A 23,458-nucleotide genomic window follows, 5' to 3' on the forward strand; every position below is an offset into this window, starting at 1 on the left:
CCTTTACTGCATTCCATAAGTTTTGATATATTGTGTTCTTGTTTTCATTTGCCTCAAAATATTTACTGACTTCTTTTGCAATTTCTTTTCTTGACCTACAGGTTAAGAGTGTGTTGTTTAGTCTTCATATATTTGTGAATTGCCCAGCCTTCCAACTGGTATTGATTTCCACCTTTATTCCAATGTGATCTTAGAAAGTACTTTGTATAATTTCATTCTTTTGAAATTTACTGTGACCTGCCCCAGAATGTGGTCCATCCTGGAGAATGATCCGTCAGCCCATAAGAAAAAAGTTTATCATGCTGCTGTTGGATGCAGTATCCTGAAAACATCTGTTAAGTCTAGACCATTTATTCTATTGTTCAAGAGCTCTGTTTCTTTATTGATCTTCATATAGACAATCTATCCCTTGATTAGAATGTCTAGTAAAGTCTCCAACTTTTACTAGACATTGCAGAAGTATCTACTTCTCCCTTCAATATTGTCAGTGGTTGCCTCATGTATTTTGGGGCAGTCTGGCTCAGTGCATAGATGTTTATGATTGTTATGTCTTCCTTTTAAATTGTACCTTTTATTAATAAATAGTATCTTTTTTTTACCTCTTTATTGCTTTATATTTGAAGTCTAATTTATCTGCTATTTGTATAGCTGCCCCGACTCTTCTAGTTGTTTTTGCATGAAATATCTTTTTCCATCTTTTCACATGCAGCCTGTTTTTGCCCTTGGGTCTTAAAAAGAATCTCTCATAGAGAGCATATAGATGGATCCTTTTATTTTTAGTCTATTCTGCCAACCTATGCCTTTAGATTGGGAAAATTAATCCATTAACTTTTAATGTTGTTACTGTTTTAACTTCCTTCAACCATTTTTTTTTGTCTTTTGGATTCCATCTGTCATATTTTACTTTGTTTTCTTCTCTCTCTTTTTATCCTTTAGTTACACTTACTGCTAATCTCCATTTCTACACTCTTATCCAAACCTCTTTCTCCCATCTTTTCCTATCTGTCTGTAGCACTGCCTTTAGAATTTCTTGTAAAGCAGGCCTCTTTTTTACAAACTGCCTCAGTTTCTATTTATCTGTAAATATTTTAAACTCCTCATCATTTTTGAAGGACAGTTTTGTTAGATATAGAATTCTTGGCTAGTATTTTTCTCTTTCAGTATTTTACATATGCCATGCCACTGCCTTCTATCTTCCATGTCTAACACTGAGAGATCAGCACTTAGTCTTTCTATCAGCCTTCCCCATACAGGATGGATCACTTTTCTCTTGTTGCTCTCAGAATTCTCTTTTTGTCCTTGACATTTGACAATCTGACTAGTAAGTTTCTTGGAGCAGGTCAATTTGGGTCTATTCTGTTTGGAGTTGCTGCATTTCTTGGATGTGTAAATTTATGCCTTTCTTTCTTTCTTTTTTTTTTTTTTTAACATAGGCAGGCACTGGGAATCGAACCCGGGTCCTCTGTCATGGCAGGCAAGCATCCTTGCCTGCTGAGCCACCGTGGCCCGCCCTTATGCCTTTCTTGAGAGTCAGGAAATTTTCAGTGATTATTTCCTCCATTACTCTTTTTGCCTCCTTCCCCTTCTCTTCTCCCTCTGGGACACCTACAACATATACATTCATGAACTTCATGTCGGCATTCAATTCCCAGAGATCCTGCGTATATTTTTCCATTCTTTGCCCTATCTGTTCTTTTGTGTGTAGGGTTTCAGATGTCCTGTCCTCTACGTCACTAATCCTTTCTTCCCTCTTCAAATCTGCTGTTGTATGTCTCCATTTTGTTTTTCATTTCTTCCATTGTGGCTTTCATTTCCATAAGTTCTGCCATTAGTTTTTTAAGTTTTTAAGTTCTTCTATATGCACACTACACTTCTTTATATCCTTCATCTCTTTTCCCACATTCTCCCTTAACTCATTGAATTGATTTAGAAGATTTGTTTGAACATCATTAATTAGTTGTTTCAGTTCCTGTATTTTAGCTGAGGTGTTACTTGTTCCTTTGACTGGGTCATGTCTTCAGACTTCCTGGCATGAGTTATTGATTTCTGCTGATGTTTAGGCATCTGTTTTTCTTGTCTGCTGGGTTCCAGTGGCACTCAGGTTTTTGTCAGCTCACAAGACCTGGGTTTATTTTAGGGTACTGCTTTAAGAGTTGGGCTGACTGTATTTCACAGCCAAAACAGTGGTATGTTCCAGTGAAGGGGGTCTAGACCAGCTTCAATGTCTGAGATATTTTTCTGATGACTCTCTGAAAAAGCCCTTCAATTCCCTTGCAGTTTCTGTTTTTCCCAGAAAATGACAGTGTTCAATAACTTAATTGTCCTGAGAAGGCATTTGTTTACAGGCCAGGTTATATCTGGCCTGATGGGGCTGGGACTGCTGGCATGCTGTACTGTCCTTTGCCAGCCAAAATGTAGTTCAATGTGGGACTGAGCCCCTGACTTTATTTTTGGCAGAGGACTCCCCCAGCTATGGCAGTCTTGAGCTGGTAGGGATCAGTCTGCTACTGCTATTTTTGTCAAGGATGGGGAAGGGCTTTTGGACCCAGGGCTAGAATTACAGAATCTGTCCATGTTTTCTCAGATTCCTTATTCCTCCCTAACCTGGGCCTTGAAATGCCCTCCAACATTCCCGGGATTTCCAAACAGTGGGGGGCCTGTCTCACTACTGTGAGACAATATATCTTCCATGTCCCAGATGGAGGTACCCCAGCTGCTATTTATGATCCCTTCAGTGCCATGTGTGAGACCTAGCTGGGGGAGGAGAGAGTACTGGTTGCTCTGGTATAGAGGTCTTCTACCTGATATTATAATCTCTCTTCAACTCTGTATTTGTAGGGTCTTTCTCCACTCTTTATCTTTCTCCAGAGTTCTGAGAAATTCAGAATTGTCTGTTTTGTAGTTGTTGAGGGAGAAATATTCAGCATCTGTTCATGTCACCATGTTGATGATGTTCCTGGGCTTTCTTTTGTTGGCAGATCTTTGATCACTGCCTCAATCTCTTCATTTGTAATTGGTCTTCAATTTCTTCTCTCATCAGTGTAGGTTGTTTATGTGTTTCCAGGAATTTGTCCATTTTATCTGTGCTGTCTAATTTATTTGTATACATTTGTTCATAGTATCCCTTTATGATAATTTTTATTCCTGTGTGGTCAGAAGTAATAGCCTCCCTCTCATTTCTGACTTCATTTATTTGCATGTTCTCTCTTTTATTCTTTGTCATTCTAGTCGGTTTTGTTGATTCTATTGTTTTTTATTATCAATTTCATTTATTTCTGCTCTAAACTTTGTTTCTTTTTTCCTTCTGCTTGCTTTGAGGTTAGTTTGCTGATCTTTTCCTAATTTCTCCAGGTCTGAAATTAGATCTTTGATTTTATCTCTTTAATATTTTTAAATGTAAGTGTTACACATGTATACCATTGCATGTACAGCATGTGAGATATATATTTCCCTCTCAGCATTGCATTCACTGCCCATATGGTTTGATATGCTATATTCTCATTTTCATTCATCTCAAGATATTTGTAGATTCCCCTTGTGATTTCTTCCTTAACCCACTGATTATTTAAGAGAATATTACTTTTGATGTATTTGTAGGTTTTTCCAATTCTCTGACTATTATCGATTTCCAATTTCATTCCATTATGGCCAGAGAAGATGCTTTGCTTAATTAAAATATTTTCAATTTTATTGAGACTTGTTTGTGACCCAACATGTGGTCAAGTGTATGGAATGGTCCATGTGCACTTGAGAAGAATATGCATTTTATTGTTTTGGGGTGCAGTGTTCTGTATGTGTATTAGACCTAGTTCATTTATCATATTATTCAAATTCTGTTTCCTTACAGATTTCTTTCTATATGTTCTATCTATTGATGACAGTGATGTATTGAAGTCTCCAACTATTGTTGAAGTGTCTGTTTTTCCCTTAGGTTTGCCAGTGTTTACTTCATTTATTTTAGGGACCCAAGATTTATTATTGGTATTTCTTTCAGTGGATTGCCCTTTTTAGTAATATATAGTTTCCTTCTTTATCTCTTATAACTTTGCAGTTGTTGAGGGAGAAATATTCAGTATCTGTTTATGTCACCATGCTGATGACATAAAGCCCAATGTTGGCATAGTTATTTCAGCCGTTTTTTTTTTTTTTTTTTTGGTTACTATTTGTATGGAATATCTATTTCCAACCCTTCACTTGCAACCTATTTGTACATCTGAATCTAAGGTGAGTCTCTTGTAACAACATATGGTTGGATCAAGCTTTTTCATCCATTTTGCTAATATGTGTCTTTTGATTGGGAAGTTTAAGCCATTAACATTCAGGGTTATTATGGTAAAGGCAATATTTACTTTAGCCATTTTGTCCTTCGGTTTTTACATGTCATATCTTTTTGTCTCTCTTTTCCTTTATTGTAAGCTTCATCTCTACATAGTTGATTTTTGTAATTTATCTGACTGATCCCTTTCTCATTTCTGTTTCTGTATGTTTTTAAATACCATCTTTGTGGTTACCCTGTGTTTATATTATACAGCCTACATCTCTAACTTATTAATTTGAAGGATACCAACTTAGCTTCGATAGCATATATGTTCTCTGCTCACATATCCCGCTTTTTCCCTTGTAAGTTGCTTTTGTCGCATTTAACCACTTTATATTTCATGCTCATTATTAGGTAATTTGCCTTTTTCTTGTTCCATTTTGTATTTTGACTCTTATAGGAATCAAAGAGTAGAGCTATATATTGAGTATACAGTACTAGTGGATTTTGTATTTACCCTTTAACTATCCTAACTGATAATCTTTATTTCCTCACACTATCCCACACCACTTTTCCGTCTTTTCCATTCAACCTGCAGATGTCCCAGTAGTGATTCTTGTCTTTTGTTGACAGGTCTTTTGTTGACAAACTCTTGCAGTTTCTGTTTATTTGTGACTATTTTAAACTCTTTGTTCTAGTTTGCTAGCTGCCAGAATGCAATATACCAGAAACGGAATGGCTTTTAAAAAGGGGGATTTAATAAGTTGCTAGTTTACAGTTCTAAGGCCGAGAAAATGTCCCAATCAAAACAAGTCTGTAGAAATGTCCAATTTAAGGCATCCAGGGAAAGATACCTTGGTTCAAGAAGGCCGATAAAGTTCAGGGTTTCTCTCTCATCTGGAAAGGCACATGGCGAACAAAGTCACAGTTTCTCTCTTGGCTTGAAGGGCTCATGGCAAGCAAGGCATCGTCTGCTACTTCCTCTCCTGGCTTCAGTTTCATGAAGCTCCCCGGGAGACGTTTTCCTTCTTCTTCTCCAAAGGTCACTGGCTGGTGGACCCTCTGCTTTGTAGTGTTGCTCTCTCTGAATCTCTCATTCTCCAAAATATTTCCTGTTTTATAGGAATCCAATAAACCAATCAAGACCCAACCAAATGGGTGGAGACATGTCGTCCCCTAATCCAGTTTAACAACCATTCTTGACTAAATCACATCATCCAGGGAGATGATCCGATCACAGTTTCGAACATATTGAACAGAGATTATTCTACCTTTATGAAATGGGATTTATATTAAAACATGGCTTTTCTTAGGGGGCATGCTTCCTTTCAAACCAGCACACTCTTCTTCATTTTTGAAGGACAGTTTTGCTAGAGAAAGAATTTTTGGCTGGAAGTTTTTCTGTTTTAGTGTCTTAAATAGATTATCCCACTGCCTCCTCACCTCCATGGTTTCTGAGAAGTTGGCAGTTAGTCTTACTGAGGACTGTTTGTGTCTGACCAACCACTCTTCTTTCACTGCCTTCAGAATTCTCTATCTTTGGCCTTTGGCAATCTTACAGTATGTATCTTCGCATATGTTTATTATGATTTATTCTGTTTTGAGTGTACTGTACTTCTTGGACTTGTATATTTTTACCTTTCATAACAGTTGGGGAATTTTGGGCCATTGTTTCCTCAAAGAGTCTTTCTGTCTCTTTTCCCTTCTCTTCTCATTCTGGGACAACGTGACACGGTGTGTGAGTGATTTGTGCTGCTGCTCATTCCTGAGACACTGCTCGAGTTTTTTTTTTTTCTATTCTTTTCTCTGTTCTTCTATACTCCCTCTAGGATATTTTAATCTCTACTATTGAGCTTTATTCCACATAACTTCTGCTATGACTTATTTTATACTTTCAAATTCTTCTTTATGCTCACACATTTTTTCTTAATATCTTTTATCTCTTTATCCATATTTTCCTTCATCTCCTTGAATTGGCCTAGGAGATTTGTTTGAACCTCTTTGAGCTGTTGTTCCAAATTCTATGTCTCCTCTGAAGTTTTAGTTTGTTCCCTTGACTGAATTATTTCTTCCTGTTTCTTAGCATGGCTTCTAATTTTTGTTGAAGTGTAGGCTTCTGATTATCTGGGTAAGTTAGCTCTAAAGTTCAGTTTCTCCTCTTGTCTAGGGTTTTATTGTTGATTAGCTTTGTGTTAAGGCTCTTCTTTAATGCTTGGTCCAATTTATTCTAGACCTTTAGAGTAGCCTGAGTTTGATTAGATTTTCTCAACCTGTCTTCATCTGATTTTTGCCCTGGATATGCAGTACAATTTTTAAGATTGTACTATTTTTGTAATTATTTCACCTCCAGGATAAAGCTTCCTTTCCTCTGTTCCTTTTCCAAGAATCTTGATCTGTTATGTTTGTTTTTGTGCAGAATTTGATTTGTGGTATTCTCTCACTTATTCAGTGTCCATTTTCCTTACACTTTCGTATACTGGATTATCTCACTGCCTTCTCACCTCCATGGTTTCTGAGAAGTCAGCAGTTAGTCTTACTGAGGATTGTTTGTCAATGACCAACCACTCTTCTTTTGCTGCCTTCGGTATTCTCTCTTTATCTTTGGTATTTGGCAATCTTACAGTATGTATCTTGGCATATGTTTATTACGATTTATTACAGCAGTTCAGTTTAACCCACCCCTTTTTCTCTCTCTTTGTGGCTTTTCTGTCTCCAGTTATTTCCCTGTCACTGAATTCTACCCTGTGGAGCCATATAGGATCAGTCTAAAGGCTGGCTGGTCCAGAAATGTGTACTTTGTGTTTATGGGATCCAGCCAACAAAAACTGGGTTGAATGCTGCCAACCTTTCTATGGCAGTCCCTCTCTCCCTGGGTGCCCTTTTACATGCTGTGTGCAGCACTCCTCAGCAGCTCGTGCAAAGCCCTAGACTTGGGTTCCTTACCCTGCATACGTCTGGGGTTCTGACTGATTGCTGGTGGCTCTGTGGCCTCTGCAGTGCGAGCGATTTGGCTACTCCCTCTGAGCAACCCCTAGCCTGCAGGGAATTAGTATGAGGGAGGGGGTGCCAGTAGACCAGGGGGTTCAGGATGGAAATTTCCTATCTGATATTTTTCTTTTTTCTTCAATTCAGTATATGTGGAGTTCTCCTCCAGTCTCCACTGTCCACCAGTGTCCCAAGTAAGTAGGGTTTGTCCTCTTATTCCTCGACTCTCTGGGGAGGTGTTTTTAGGAGATAGCTTATGTTGTTATGTTGATATCACTCAGTCATCTTTCTTTTAATTGATTTATGTGGTCAGTGTAATGTTAAAGTAATTAATGATGTATACTATTTAAAATTTGTTTTTGTTTTTGTCACACCTATTTTATTTTGCTTTCAGTTTTCTTGCCTTTAATTAAATCAGTTATTTATAAATTATTACAATCATTTTCTCGATTAACTTGTTGATTTGGTAACGTTCTTTTCACCATTTTAGAGAGTACTGACAGTCACACTTCTCAGACAAAGAAAGCTCTTTTAAATATTTCAACTCTATTTATTCTTCTACAATCCCTAGAGTTGTTGTTATAGTACATTTTAATGCTATATAGCTTATGCTATATGTGTTCAATATCCATGTTTATTAAAATACAATTTGCATTTATATTTTCTCCCATATGTACCTTTCCCGTTTACTTTCATTCTTTGTTGAATTCCTTTCTACCACTCGTAATCACTTTCCTCTGCTTTAAAAACATCCTGTCATAGTTCCTTTAATTTTATTCAGGTAATTCTGAGTCATCTGAGTTTTGTTTTTCTAAAAAAAATTTTAAATTTACCATTATTTTTTAACAATACTATGCTGAGCATAGAATTCTAGATTGGCATTTACTTTTACCATTCTAACGCACAACTTTTTTCTGACATCTAATGTTCTTATTGGTATGTTAGTCATCATACTTCTTTGAAGGTAATAAGACATCTTTTTACATATCACTTTATTTGTATTCATTGAGCTGGAGTTTTTTTTAGCACTTCCAGAGGCTATGGCTTGATATCTTTCATCAGTCTTAAAGTATTCTCAGTAATTATTTCACCCCCAAATATTAGTACTCTTTTTATCTTCCTTTTGAATGCCAGTTAAATATGTTAGATCTTTACACCATTTCATACAGTGATAATCTCTCACAATTCCTTCTCCCATTATCCATAATTTTTCTTTCAGTGATCGATCTTCAGTTCTCTAATCCTAATCAGCTGTGCATAATGTGATTTTTAAACTTAAGTATTTGGGTCTTAACTTGTTTTCAGTGTGTAGTTTTCAGTGCGAGGATTTCCTTTGTTGTCATAGTTTCTATTCCTTTACTGGAATTCTCCATTTTGTCCTTTCATTTTATGACTAAAATTAATTACCATTATTTTTATATATGTTTTTGTTAACTTTATCTGGTTTTCCTGTGGAGATTTTTCTGTTGTCTGTTTCATCTCTTTTCTTCTCTACTTGGTCAATTTATAACTTTTATGTCTGCCTTTCATAAAGGCTGACTGTTAAAAATGTGGAGATAATTTGAGCATTTAGATATTGTTACAGTTTTCATAACAAGGACCTGCTTTTACTTTTGACAGCCAGTTATGGTAGCAGTAATTCATACAAATTCAACAAACAATTGATAAATTAGAAATCATCTATGGTATTACTTTCTTTTTTAGGATTTTTTACAGCTTATATAATTGTTTTCGTGCTTTCTGATAAACCCATGCAGAAGTTTAAAGCAAATTGTCCATCTTTCAATTGTTTTCTGTAAGACTGTACATCTTCAATAAGCTAATTAAACACAGTTTGATAAAGAAAATGCCAAGATCATTTAATATATGTTGGGAGGACATAATCTTCAAGATATTAAGATTCGTTAAATATGTATAGTAATTTAAATTATGCAATCTTGATTAAATACGGGATCAATAACCAAGAAATAGAGCCACCTAGATATGACATAAATGCTCGAGGTTGCATTAAATGCCACTAGAGAAAAGATGAAAAATCATCTTAAATATGGAAAACATATTTGCCTCTACTTTAGAAACACATCTTACTTATAAGGAACTAAATTTAAAATGCAAAACTTTACAAACTTTAAAGGTAAATTAGGAAGAAATTTAGAAGACTTACAGGAATGAGTCTGGTTCCCAGGAGTGCTTGCCTCCCAGCTGTACGTTATCTTTGTAGATGAAATGCAAAAAGCAACAGTTACAAAGAAAAGGAATGATACATTTGACTTCACTTGGGTTAGGCTTGCTTGCCAGTGTCTGGGAGACAACTGAGAACCTTGCATCCTATAGTTCCCAGCTGGGGGTGCGGAAACCGGGGAGCTTACCCACCAACTTCCATCCCTCACCGATTGGAGGCTGCCTCCAGCAGCTATAACCCCTGGCCTTCCAGGCTGTCCCATGCAAAGCACATGCCGTCCACTTGGGCGGTCAGTGCCCTCATCAGAGAGCGAAGGTGCTCAGCTCGGAAAGCCATCGGCATGTGAGGAAGTGGTGAGCGCTGCAATCAGGCAGGGCACCCCAGGTCCGCCACAGCCTTAAATGAAAACAAGTTCTGTTAGACGAAAGAAAACATAAATAAGTTAAAAATCATAGAATAGGAAAAGATATTTTCAATGTGTATAACAAATAGAGGATTGGAATCAAGAACAATTTTCAAAAAAAGCTCTTTCAAATTATTGCCATAAAAGATAAACAACTTAATAGAAAAACAGGCAAAAACATGAATAGACAATTCACAGAAGCAATAGTCAAATGTACACTAAACACAGGGAGTCATTCTCACTGGTAAAGAGAACATGCAAATAAAACCCACATGAAATATCTTTTTGTGCCTATTGAATAAGCAGAAATTTGAAATCTGATGATAGAATATGAAGTAGTGGAGCCACAGGGATGAAAATGTCAATTAGCAGTTGACAAATTTCACTGTATTTGATGATATGTGTATTCTACAGTCCAGTAACTCCACTTTGGAATATGTAGTTGTAGTGATTTAGTTTCTTAAAAAAGAAAAGAAATAAGAAATCAAAGTGGCAATCTTAATATCAAACCTAGGTGGTACGTAGTCAATCTTTCTGTATTGAGCTTGGAAACACTCCTGCTTTTAAAAAGCCCTTCATCCCTTCAACAGGTGACATGTAATTCTTATGAAAATTTTCTGCTGCGTAGAAACATATTTCGTAAAGACCCAGATAAACAAGGTGTCTAGCCCGGGCCATAAGCAGATGGGTTATGGACCATCTTTGGAATTTGATCCTTGTGCATAGAACCTGTGCAGGAAATTGTGCAATTTCTTCTGTTACGCTAGGCAAACAGAAGAACTGAAGTGACCGTAGGGAGTTATTTCTCTCTAAGTTGTTCCCTGGTAAATGTATTCTTTTGAGAAATGATGATGGATTTTTTTTTTGTTAGGTGAAAAGGGTTGATATATTTAATTATATATATATTTAAAGTAAATGTTTTATATTAACATAATGTAATGTACCTATTTTTGGTTTTTCCAGCAATGTGAGTTACTTTTAATTTTGTTTTTTCCTCACTATTTGTAAGCCATGCACCAAAAATCATAAAAGAACACTAAAAATGTTCAAAATTATTTTAGCAATACTAGTAGTATTCCTTGCAATAAAGACAGAGAAATGAATGAAAGTACTATTTTACTTAAAAATGTTATTCATTTGTGTTTTAGTTTCTACTTACAAGGTTTATAAAGCAACACTTCTGGGAACCTAAAACTGTTTTTAAAAAAGATGCATTAGAAGAAGCTGGGATTCTCATATCAAATGCAAAGAAGGGATGAAAACAATAATAAATGTGATTACGGTTTAGCTATTCTTTTATTCCTCTTTGGGAACAGTGATTCCAGGCTGAACATTAACGTGAAAATAAATCTGTGGTGGACTGATGATATGCAGCAGGGCACAAAGGCTTACAGGATGTTTATATCCTAATACTCACAGTTGCTTCCAAAGGCAGCATAATGTAAAGAGAGTGTGAAGTTACCCTGCATAAGCTTGAATCAGAAGAAAAAAAAAATCTGATGGGCCAGGCTGCTGAGAATCGTAACAGTCAATCCAGTGCCTTATTGATGGAGATTTTGACTTTTTAAACTCTTAACTACAAACATGCTGCTCATTTTATAGAATCTGATTCTCACAACATATTTTGTAATTCTTTCCACAGCCCTTAGGTAGGCCCCTGCTCATTTACGAGTAACTCAAATTATCTTTCAATTGATTAATTAGCTCGAGACCAATGCAAATAATTTTTAAAAGTATCCTAAATAAACTAAAGCATTGGTACTCTCTGAGAGAGGAGTATTGAAATGAGACTGTTCTAGTTTGCTAGTTACCAGAATGCAACACGTCAGAGATGGATTGGTTTTCTATAAAAGGGGGTTTATTTAGTTGATGGAAAGGAGGAAAGGCAGCAAACTTTCAACTGAGGTTCTTTCTTATGTGGGAAGGCACAGGGTGATCTCTGCTGGCCTTCTCTCCAGGCCCCTGGGTTCCAACAACTTTCCCTGGGGTGATTCCTTTCTGCATCTCCAAAGGCCTGGGCTGAGCTGCAAGTGCTGAGATGAGCTGCTTGGGCTGTGCTATGTTGAGTCTCTCATTTAAGCACCAGCCAATTAAATCAAACATCATTCATTGCAGCAGGCACGCCTCCTAGCCGACTGCAGATGTAATCAGTGACAGATGAGGTTCATGTACCACTGGCTCATGTCCACAGCAAGAGAACAAGGCACCTTCACCTGGCCAAATTGACGTCTGGATCTAACTACTACAGAGCGTTAGGCATCATCTCCTCCACAACTCACTGGACAGAGAAGTAAATTAAGAAGGTGTTAGTTCATAAAACTAACCTGAGGTCAGGGTCTGGATTCACAATGGAAATGCCAGATGCCTCAGACACTTGGGGTAAGCCCTGTAAAGAACGTAACCAAATGAACTCAGGGTTTTGGCAGTAGCTGAGGGGTTGAGCTTTCCATGAGCCTCTGAGGCCACACACTGTGACTTATCATGCCGTGGACACAGGGCTCGGCACATGTTAGGAGGTTGGTGCAGATTCTGTGCATGTGTGATGTACTGTGCTCCTGTAGACCCGAGTGCAGCTGAAATTATTTCTAATTTAATGTTTTTTCAGGAATTATATTTTAGATATGGGGATTTTGGTTGAACCCCGAGGCCTTTTTTTTAAAATAATTTTTTATTAATTAAAAAAATTACAAGAAAGAAATGCTCCATTAACATTTAGTGTTATTACTGCACGGGTAGTACTTTCTTCTACCATTTTGCCTTTTGGATTTTATCTGACATATCTAATTTTCCTTCTTTTTACCTTTACTCAGTCTTCCTTTCTACACTTTTCTCCACACCTCTCTCTTCTGTCTTTTCCTATCTGTCTCTAGTGCTCCCTTTAGTATTTCTTGCAGAGCTGCTCTCTTGGTCACCAATTCTCTTAGTGATATTTTGTCTGAAAATGTTTTAATTCCTCCCTCATTTTTGAAGGACAATTTTGCTGGATATAGAATTCTTGGTTGGCAATTTTTCTCTTAATAATTTAAATATATCATCCTGTCTTCTCGCCACCATATTTTCTGCTGAGAAATCTACTCATAGTCTTATCGGGCTCCCCTTGTATGTGATGGATTGCTTTTCTCTTGCTGCTTTCAAGATTCTCTCTTTCTCTTTGACCTCTGACATTGTGATTAGTAAGTGTCTTGGAGTATGTCTATTTGGATCTATTCTCTTTGGGGTATGCTGCACTTCTTGGTTCTGTAATTTTAAGTCTTTCATAAGAGTTGGGAAATTTTCAGTGATAATTTCCTCCATTAGTTTTTCTCCTCCTTTTCCCTTCTCTTCTCCTTCTGGGACACCCACAACATGTATATTCATGCGCTTCATATTGTCTTTCAGTTCCCTGAGTCCCTGCTCATACTTTTCCATTTTTTCCCCTGTATTTTCTTTTTCTTGCCGGATTTCAGATGTTCCATCCTCCAGTTCAGAAATCCTATGTTCTGTCTCTTGAAATCTACCATTGTAGGTTTCCATTGTTTTTTTCATCTCTTCTACTGTATCTTTCATTCCCATAAGTTCTGTGATTTGTTTTTTCAGGCTTTCAATTTCTTCTTTTTATTCATTCCTTGCTTTCTTTATATCCTCCCTCAATTCATTGATTTGGTTTTTGATGAGGTTTTCCATGTCTGTTCGTATATTCTGAATTAATTGTTTCAGCTCCTGTATGTCATTTGAATTGTTGGTTTGTTCCTTTGACTGGGCCATATCTTCAATTTTCCTAGTGTGATTTATTATTTTTTGCTGGCATCTAGGCATTTAATTACTTTAATTAGTTTATTCTGGAGATTGCTTTCCCTTCTTTTACCTAGGGTTTTCTTGCTGGATGAATTTGTTGTCTATCTGTTCTTTGACATTCAGTTCAGCTTTATCTGGACCTCTAGCTTAGGTTATGTTTAACAGGAGAATTTTTCAGTCCTTGTTTTCTTGTTTCTTGCCCTGCTTGTGTGGTGCCTTCCCCCCCACACACTTAGGAGGGTCTACTTAGATATTATAGACCCCAGCTGGATTTTCCCAGACCAAACTGGCCTCCTATCAGGAGGAAAGAGTCACCTGCATCACTTTTCCCTGAGGGTGAAACCCAGCATGTTGAAAGACTTTCCTGTGAAGTCTCTGGACTCTGTTTTTCTTATCCTGCCCAGTAGTGGTGCTTGTCTGCCTACAGGTCCCATCAGCGTAAGATGATGTGGTACCTTTAACTTTGGCTGGGGGCATCGTGGAGACGGAGGAGAGGTTGTAGGCTGGTTTTAATGGCCCCAAACAACCAAGCCCTGGGGTCTGAATTCTTTGAGAGAGGGATTCCACCTGAGTTGGGCTTCACCTCCCCTGGCGAAGGCACAGGCTCTAGACAAGCCCTCAAATGAATTTGTTTCTGCCTATGCCTGGGGCAGTTGCAGTCCAAGGAGCCCTGCTGCTGTATCCAAAGGCAGCCAAGACCCTGCAGAAACACAGCCACAAAACCTCTGTTTCCTTCTGTTTTTTTTTTTTTTTTTTTCCTTTTTCTGTCAGTCCTGCCCCCTTGGCACTAGGGCAAAAATGAGCGACCTCCACTTTGACCAGGTTCACCTGAGCTGGGGGACTATCTTTAGTAGTCAGAATTTGTTAATTAATTCCGCATTTGGGGTTTTCCAGCAGCCCCTGCTGTTGGTAAAGTCTCTTTCCTTTCCTCTCTGGGAAGCAGCCTGTGGGGGAGGGGCGCCGGCTGTGGCAGCTTGGGGAACTCATGGTTCTGGGGGGGCTCGCAGCCGGTCCAGCTGGTCCAGATTGGGGTACACTGTGTGTCCGTCACTGACGTGGCCCCCGCAGCTGTTCTGTACTGTGTCTGGTTATTTAGTAGTTGTTCTGGAGGATGAACTAAAATGCATGCATTGTTAAGCCGCCATCTTGGCCCAGAAGTCCTCCCAAGACCTTTTTTTAATCCATTTTCTAAACTCTGTGTTTCCCGGATTTGATATAAAGGCTTTAGAAAATTCTTGTCTATGATGTCTTTAGGATTGAATAAGACTTAAGTATTTGCGATTTTGTTTGGAATGAATAATGAAGATAAGAAAGATCACTGGGTAACGTATATCTTGCTTATTTGATATTGGAGCAACGTTCCCCATGGTTTTGAGTGGTTGTAAATGTTTTTCAAAATTCAGTACAGCACGCTGGCCTATCAACGGCGGGCTTTGTTTTCCGCACATGGATGAAAAGGACGGCCATCAAAGCTACCCCACTGCAGAGTTAATGCCTGACCTGTGTAAAAAGTTCTCACGCACTCGGTCATTAGTAAGATGATGTCGGTTAGCCCAGCTGGTGCCAAGAAGGCCACCGTCCTGGCCGCCCACGAGGCCCCGACCCTGAGCAGCTGCCGTACAGAGCTGTGAAAGGCTGTGGACGGCCTGGGAGACCACGCAGCTCTGACCGGGTACATGCAATTTAAAAAACTTAAAGAAACCTTGAAATTATCACGTAGCAAGTGAGCTTTGTTGAACGGGAACTCTTCTAAAAAGGCACGATTCAGGAAAGGTAAACTGAACTTTACCATTTTCTTGCAAGTTTTAATAAACGCTTTACCAAGGATTATAAATTGGAGATTATATGAAAGTTAAGATTTGCTACTTCACAAAGAGAAGCCTCTAGCTATCTGAATGTTTGTATTTATTATTCTGATAAACACATTGCTTGATAGCATATAAGATTGACTCTTCTCTTTCACACCTCAAATCCAATCGAACAGCAAATTCTGTCCGTTTTTCTTTTAGAACACAGCTGCCAATCACCTTCCACCATCTGTACCCCCACCATCGTCCTGGTCAGAGCGGTGCCGTTTCTCCTAACTGGCCATCCTGCTTCCATTGTTGGCCCAGCTCCTACTAGCCCATTCTCCATTACGCAGCCAGAGTGATTCTTTGAAAGGAAATCAGATCGTGACATTCAACTCTCCAGATGCTCCAGTGGCTTTCTCCCTTATTCAGGTAAAATCCCCAATTCTGTCTGCGGCATCCACACCCCAGCAAGTCTCCAATCTAGTCTCTCCACCCTGCCCCTCTTTTATTCTATGTCAGCCATGCTGGTCTCCTTGATGTTTCCCAAAAGCACCAAGGAATCCTCGACCTGAGAGCTTTGCTCTACCTGCTACTTCATTCCTACCTGCTCCCCAGCTGGTGGCACACTCGATGCACTGAGGTCTCTACCTCTACACCGTTGTCTCCCCAGAGAGGCCTTCCATGTCCACTCTATTTTGAAATAGTGACTGTCCTTTACTTTTCATGCCTGCAAACTACTTTTTCTCCCTGTAGAACTTATCACCTGTCTTATGGGTTAAATTATGCACCCCCCACACACACACAAAAAAGATATATTCAAGTCGAAACTCACATCTCTGGATGTGACCTTATTCGGAAAAAGAATCTTTGAAGATGGAATCTAGTTAAAATGAGGTCATACTGAATTCAGGTGAACCCTAATCCAATACGACTGGTGTACTTATTAGGAAGAGGAAAATTGGACATAGAAACAGACAGGAAAAAGAGAAGATGGCCATGTAAAGGCAGAGGCAGAGATTGATTTGCTGTGGCTGCTAAGTCAAGAAATGCCAAGGGTTGCCAGCCAATGCCAGAAGCTAAGATGAGGCAAGAAAGTAATATCCCCTGCTGGTTTCATAGGGTGCATGGCACCCTGATTTCAGACTTGTAGCCTCCAGAACCATAAGACAATGAATTTATGTTGTTTTAAGCCATCTTCTTTGTGTTATTTTATTATGACATCCCTAGGAAACTAAGACACCCACTTTATATGTATGTTTATTGTTTATTGTCTGTCCCTTTCATGAGTGTGACAACTCCGTGAAATGTTCTAGCTCATTTACTATAGACTCTCCACTGTCTACTGTTGTATTTGGCACATAGTAGGGACTTAATAAGCATTTGTTGATAAACAAATTGGCAATTAAAACATTTATTTAGAACTGATTGTCTGTAAGGTGCAGTGATCGGTACCTGGAATATAAAGATAAGTACAACAGTTCCAGCTCTTAAAGAGCTCATGGCTCAGCAGAAGAACTAGACATGAGCCCAAATTAGTATCCATTGGTGAGGTTTTAACTGTAAAATTAATTAAGTACAAGATGCTATGGGAACCCTGAAAACTAAGCAGTAATCTATCTGTTAGGGAGAAGGGATAGTTCAAGAAAGCCAGTAAGCTGGACATGCCTATTTGATTAGAGCTATGAAGGAAAGATACAAATGTTTCCAAAATATTTCCAAGAAATTTAACATATTTTTCAAGAGGATATTCTGAAGATTTGTGAGTATAGGCATTTTTATTTTTCCTTCTAAGAAAGTACATCCTATGGAAGCTTGACAGCTGGTAGCATAACAGAATTACTGACTTAATTACTATCAGTCTTCGTTTCTCCTTTTCACATTCTCTCCAGGACCTGACATTTCAGTAAAGAACATTCCCACTAAGTCCCAAGGTCATATGTTTCTTTGTTTTCATTTAATTTTTCCTTCCCAAATCACCCCATAGTTGGGTCTAAGGACTATATTATAGTGTAACTAACATACAACTATACAGAGAATATTACTCATGCCCTAAATCATATTATAATTCTGTCTCCACCCCTCAATGTACCACCTCTTGAAATAACAAAAAGATATTCATAATGTACTTTAATAATTTAACCTTACTCATGCATAGTTATTGCACATTCGCTCATAGTCGTTCATACATAGTTATCGCACATATACACTTGAACAGTGAACCAAAAAGACACTGTTTTAAATAGATTTATAGACAGAGACTTATAATCACACACACACACACATACACACACACACATATATATATATATATAGTTTCCTTTTATATATTCTATATTTTCAGCACCAAAATAGTATTCATAGAGCCTTTTACTCAGGGAATGGAAAAAGCAATTGCGTAGAATGACATACTAAGATGGAATTCAGTCTACTTTGGGGAACCACTCAGGGCAAAATCCTAATGGCAGATCAGCTTTTCATTTTGGACAATGAAGTTAATATTAGTCTGACTGAAGGATACAGTGGTAAACAAGAGGGATAAACTTTCTTTTAAAAATATTTTAAATAAACCATCATTCTAGATAGTCAGCATAAAATTTCTCACTAGTTATTTTCAGAGGCCTCATAAGATGATATTAATGATGTATAGTGATATCCATTCCTATATAGGTTGTTAAGTCATTGTGATTGATTTACAGTATAGTCACAAGGACTTGAGTCATTGAATTTCAATCATAAGCTTTATTCAAACAACATAATTGATCACTAATATTCTCATTTACTTCAGGCTTACTGTAAGTTATTTTAAAGAAAGCATCTAAAATCATTATCAGGAAGGGGGAGGTTAATCTCTTCTGCACTGTGGTCGATCACCCTCGAGTGATGCTTTTGCAATCTAATGAAACAGCAGTGAAGGCTACGGCAAAGAACAATTGACTTAGGGCACAGCAGAGCTGGATTCTATAATACAGATTTAGACAAAATGACAAATTTGTTTGTGGCTTGCCAATTATAAATTAGGAAATGATTTGATTCATATGTGTATCAGTTAGAAATAGGTGAATTTATATGAAGTGGTTTGCATTTTTCTCATGAAGGACAAGGCTGGCATAAATTCAAAATACCAGTGTTCCAAAGTAATTAGTTTTACTGACCCCTGAAGTAAGAATATTCATGCATCATTATCAAAAATGAGACATTCAGAAGCTATTCAGTACTGCTATAAAAATAAGTATGCTGATTTCAGTACTCACTCTTCAAGAACTTTAGAAACAAACTGCCTTGTGTTTTTCTAGTATTCAGATTTTATTTGTAAAACACAGCTTATACTTTTGTGTGAGTTGATTCTTAAGAAACATTTTAAATACTTCCAAAGCCTTGTCTAAGACCAAAATCTGCCTTAGAATTTCAAACCTACTAATGTTTGTAAATATATCCTCAATAACAGTTTATTTCTATCTCTGAAAATAGTTCTTTCACTGAGCTAGAACTATTTTGAGTGGTGCTTTAACCCAGCTTCCAATTTTATTGATTTCATACAGTAGATCTTAATAGATCACTTCTAAGAAATATTCCAGACATAGCTTTAAATAAAATGCATTAGTTGGATAGGTCTAAATGATTTTGCATATTATTCTGTATTTAATTGTTGATATTCTGGTGACCATATAATTATATGCCCAAATGACACCAGATGACTTGATCAACTCTTCGAATCGGATTAGTTCAGAAATGCTTATGTCACAGTGACTGTAGATGCAGTGGTCATGAAGACATTTTGTTTATCACAGTGACTGTAGATGCAGTGGTCATGAAGACATTCTGTTTATCACAGTGACTGTAGATGCAGTGGTCATGAAGACATTCTGTTTATCACAGTGACTGTAGATGCAGTGGTCATGAAGACATTTTGCCACCCTTGTTGTGATGGGCAAGAAGCGCCACGTAATTTTGCATGACTGAGTCTTATTCATCATCTGGAAAGCCACATCGTGGATGATGGAAGGAAGTCAGAGTCTGTGGACTATTGATGAGGTTTTTAAAATACAAGTTTCAGAGTGGCTGGAAATTTTAGGACCATAAATCAGTTCAAATGTGAAATGTTGATGAATATCACCAGGTTCCTACCAGTGCTCTTGTAGTCTTCAAGGCTTGAAGGTCTCAGATTCTGCCTTAAATGTACCACTTTGCCAAACTCTGACCATCACAACCTGGAGTTAAATAATTAATTAGCACCTTTTCCCACCAAAATAGTCTGTGTTTCAGTGTCAAGCCTTGACTGACTTTAAATAACTTTCTCTACCATTAGTGCTTATAGTCAATTATGGTTCTTGAAAAGTTGAATAGTTCTGCAGCAAACTTGTGCAATTGGCCATTTGGGGAACACATGAATTAACAAAGGAAAAATGGGGAATTGCTATGTTGTTTCAAGACTGACTGAGATTAATAGAAAGATATCTATAGGTACAGAAAATGAGATATTTTCTAATGAAAATTAAAGAATCTTGAACTTAAGGACTTAGAGAATGTTATGCAATCAGGAGTCAGTTTTGTTCTCCATTCTGGAGGAACAAGCTTCCGATTTTAAATTCCAAGGAAGGCAGCCTACTTTGATAGAGCTTTATCAAAGAGAGTGGGTACAGCTAGGTTTAAAACCATGAAGCAGCTATATTTAGATTTAAAGGCATCTTGACCCAGGAATATGCACCCCCAGTTCTGCTATTAGCTTGGGAGCTAGTGTTAGCCAGTCCCAGGATGTTCCTGAATAAATACCATGAGCGGGATAGGGAAGAAGGTCAAGTCCGTGCATCACCAGACAGACCATCCCGAGCAGAGCTCAGCCCTAACTGAAGTGCCATCCCCAGTGTGATATTTTTCTCAGGTTTACCATGAAAGTGTAGTCAGCGTAAGTATGCACCATTTTAAATCAGCCAAGTGATAGGATAGGAATTTTTTTAGGTTAATTTTAAAATGGAAAACTTGAGAATATTCCATAAAACTGTTATTTAAATGTAATTGTGAACATTATATATGAAAGTATTTATACATGTTTGGGAGGAACAAAGGGGAGACAACGTCACTAATGGTAGTTAGTAAGAATAATCTTCACAATAATGATGATCATAGCTAATGCTTATCGTGCATATGTATTTGCCAGGCACTCTTCTCTTCATACTTAATCCTCACAATGAAATACAAGTAGATGAAGAAGCTGAGGCATGACTAAGTAAAACAAATTTTCTAAAACTGCACAGCTAGTGAGGTTCAGAGCTGGCACCCAAACATATTCTGGCTCCAGTTAAATATTTTGCTGTAAGATTAATAACAGTGATTACTGGACATGCCGCAGCCAAGGGAGAGTATGCAGATTTATCTCATAGCAAGGATGATGGCCAACATACCTTGAACACTTATTAATTCCCAAGTGTCATGCATTTGTTTCATTTATACCTCCGGCCACTCTCTGAGGTTGCACTATTACTCCAACTTCACAATACAGGAAACTTTGAAGAGGTTAAAGATGCTTCCAGAAGGCCACACAATAAGAAGTGGCATAGCCAGTACATGAACTCTGATCTGTTTTCTGAGTGACTATGCTCTATTGCTTAGCTATAATATAATGATCCTTATAATAGCATGTTGATGATTTAATTGTTAGATGCTACAATGTTAATTCATAAGGGGCTGACTATATCTTCTCTTTTCACGTGCCTACATGTATATGAATGATGGAATTGTCATAAGGACCATGTCTTAGAATCAATTCTATTATAGGAACTCTTATAACTTATCCTATAATGTTGCCAACTGTCTCCACATAATGCATTTTGAAGCCAAAGCTTACTTGGTTGCTTTAAACTATATTTTTAGTGCTGAGGAGACAGGAATAATCACAAGGATATGACTTACAGAGAATCTAATAATTTTGTGTCTTGGTAAGAATTTTCTTTCTCCCTGGTAGGTGGACCTTGAATCCTGAATTTAGGAATAACTGCTGCCGCTCAGTCTATGGCATAACCTGCCCCCTTCAATGTAGTGGCATGTGCTTCCACTGATACACAAGTTTCCTGGTGAATCCTGACTGCACATTTACTCAGAATGAGTTTCTAGTCTCAGATTTCATTATGTGATAAGAATTTTCCATGTTTTTATATCGTCATTGTGAGTATCATTTAAACATATCTGTAGAGCATTTTTGTATGATCTGCCTTTCTTAGCTGTTATTGTATCTTATTAACAGCTTATCTTATTCTCTTAATAAATCCATGATGAACACCTTTACACATAATTTTCTTACTTTTGTATTTAAAATTGTTTCCTTAGAGCAAATTTTTAGAAGTGGGAACTGGGTCCAGGAGCAGAGTCCAGGAACAGTAAAATTTTTAAGTCTTTTAAATATTGACTGCTAAATTATTTTCCAAAAAGGTTGTCCTAATTTACCTGGCTAGGATCAATCTCTGAAAGTGATTGTTTTACTGTAATTCTCAACATAATATCAGAATTAAGCAGTGGGACTATTGTACATAATACCAAACCCAAATCAAACTAAAACAGAATCTGGTGACTTTTAGTTCAAACAGAAGTGAGACAGTGAAGCAATGAATGGATTACACCATCTATTCAGGAGATTTGGGTTAATTACGGTGCACTGAATATATGTATTCCTTGGCTCCTTTTGAAAATCTGGATAAAGTGGGTGAAAAGGAATAAGTTTGGTGTAAACCTACACGTTATCAGAGGTTGGGAAATGACAACACATGTTTAGAAGGTGGAGCGTAAATATGAGCTCTAGAAAGGGAATTCCAAAAGGAAGCAGGATGCTTCCTGCTAGAGGGGCTCTCACAGCGGAGGGATGAAGTGGAACAGAGGGGTACGACCAGGAGCGGCTGAATACAAAGCGGCTGTGAGAGGCTTTAGTTGGAGGGCCCTTACCTGATCCTGTGCTGCCCAGCAGCTGCTTCTCTCCCTCCCTGCAAGGCAATAGAGACTTATTTGGTGGACAAATGGAACTGGAAAGGCTTCATACCAAGGACACCAAAACACAGCACGGAAGGATGAGAAGCTGGTGTAAAAAAGGGCTAGTAAGTGGAAATCTAAAGACTCATCACCTATAATACAAAAGACACTGTTAATGTCTTAAATTGATAACTCAAGAAATAGCATTATAACCCTATATTTATAACCAATAAGTAAATGCCAGGAAAAATAGTTAAAAATTGAAGGGAGAGGTATCAAGGGATAAGGAGAAGTGAGGAAGGGATCAGTGGTTTTTCATTATAGTTAGACTGTTAAAATTTTGCATGTATTACTTTGTTAAAACTAAATATATGCAGAAAAGGAAACTTATGAACCAGCATTTATAAAATTGGGGATAGTTCCTGTGCTAGACTGAGTTTTGTAACGCTTCAAAAGACATGTTTATGCTGTTAATCTGCAGCCTTGTGTGTGTGAACTCATTGTCCATTTGTAAATAGGACCCTTTAAAGATGTATTATCAGGTAAGGTATGGACTTATCTGTGAGTAGGATCTTCTAAAATCTTATTTAGGTGTGGCCAAACTGAAAGAGGGTGAGGACTTAATCCATTTGGGTAGAAGCATTAAGAGGAAATCCAGGAGCAGCCAGAGGAGCCAGAAACTGGAAGTCAATGGAAACAGCAGACTCTGGAGGAGAGCCAGGGCATCGCCATGTATCAAGGAACCCAAGGACTGGGGCAAGCCAGCTCAAGAACACTGGAGCCTTCAGGGAAAGCACAGCCTTACCAGCACCTTGATTTTGGAATTTCAGTCACCAAAACCATGAACTAATAAATTCGTGTTGTTTAAGCCAAACCACTGTGTGGTATTTGTCATAGCAGTTAGCAAACTCAGCCAGGTCCTTACTCCTGTGTCCTGAGGGTAGGAGGGAGAGCCGTCCACACAGCAAGTTCTTGGGATGATGTAAACCCTTCCACCGAGCAGAAGGAGAGTGAGACTCATCTTTGTTCTCATTTTCTATGTCTCCTTCCAAGCAGAGAGTGCAATCAGTTAATTAAGAGAAACAGCACGGATAGATGGAGACATAATG

The 23,458-nt window shown here is 37.9% G+C and overlaps 2 long non-coding RNA genes across 6 annotated transcripts in view; one reads left to right on the plus strand and one right to left on the minus strand.

Moving 5' to 3' along the window:
• LOC143654779 (uncharacterized) overlaps positions 1-23,458 on the minus strand; it is a 40,286-nt gene that overhangs the window by 16,601 nt on the left and 227 nt on the right. For 3 of the 4 annotated variants that reach the window (XR_013161942.1, XR_013161940.1, XR_013161939.1), the window contains exon 2: positions 22,326-22,455. This is a non-coding gene — a long non-coding RNA (uncharacterized LOC143654779). Of the gene's footprint in view, positions 1-9,407; positions 9,457-22,325; positions 22,456-23,458 lie in introns of all 4 variants that reach the window. The other variant, XR_013161941.1, reaches the window with a different exon arrangement.
• On the plus strand, positions 4,163-21,510 carry LOC143654780 (uncharacterized). 2 transcript variants are annotated; one of them, XR_013161943.1, is made up of 4 exons: positions 4,185-4,224; positions 7,391-7,437; positions 15,612-15,824; positions 21,355-21,510. It is a non-coding gene; the product is annotated as an uncharacterized LOC143654780 (long non-coding RNA). The 2 variants fall into 2 exon arrangements; XR_013161944.1 differs by lacking the exon at positions 7,391-7,437 and having other exon boundaries at positions 4,163-4,224.

The sequence above is a fragment of the Tamandua tetradactyla genome, chromosome 14, assembly GCF_023851605.1.
Source record: "Tamandua tetradactyla isolate mTamTet1 chromosome 14, mTamTet1.pri, whole genome shotgun sequence".
NCBI classification, from domain to species: Eukaryota; Metazoa; Chordata; class Mammalia; order Pilosa; family Myrmecophagidae; genus Tamandua; species Tamandua tetradactyla.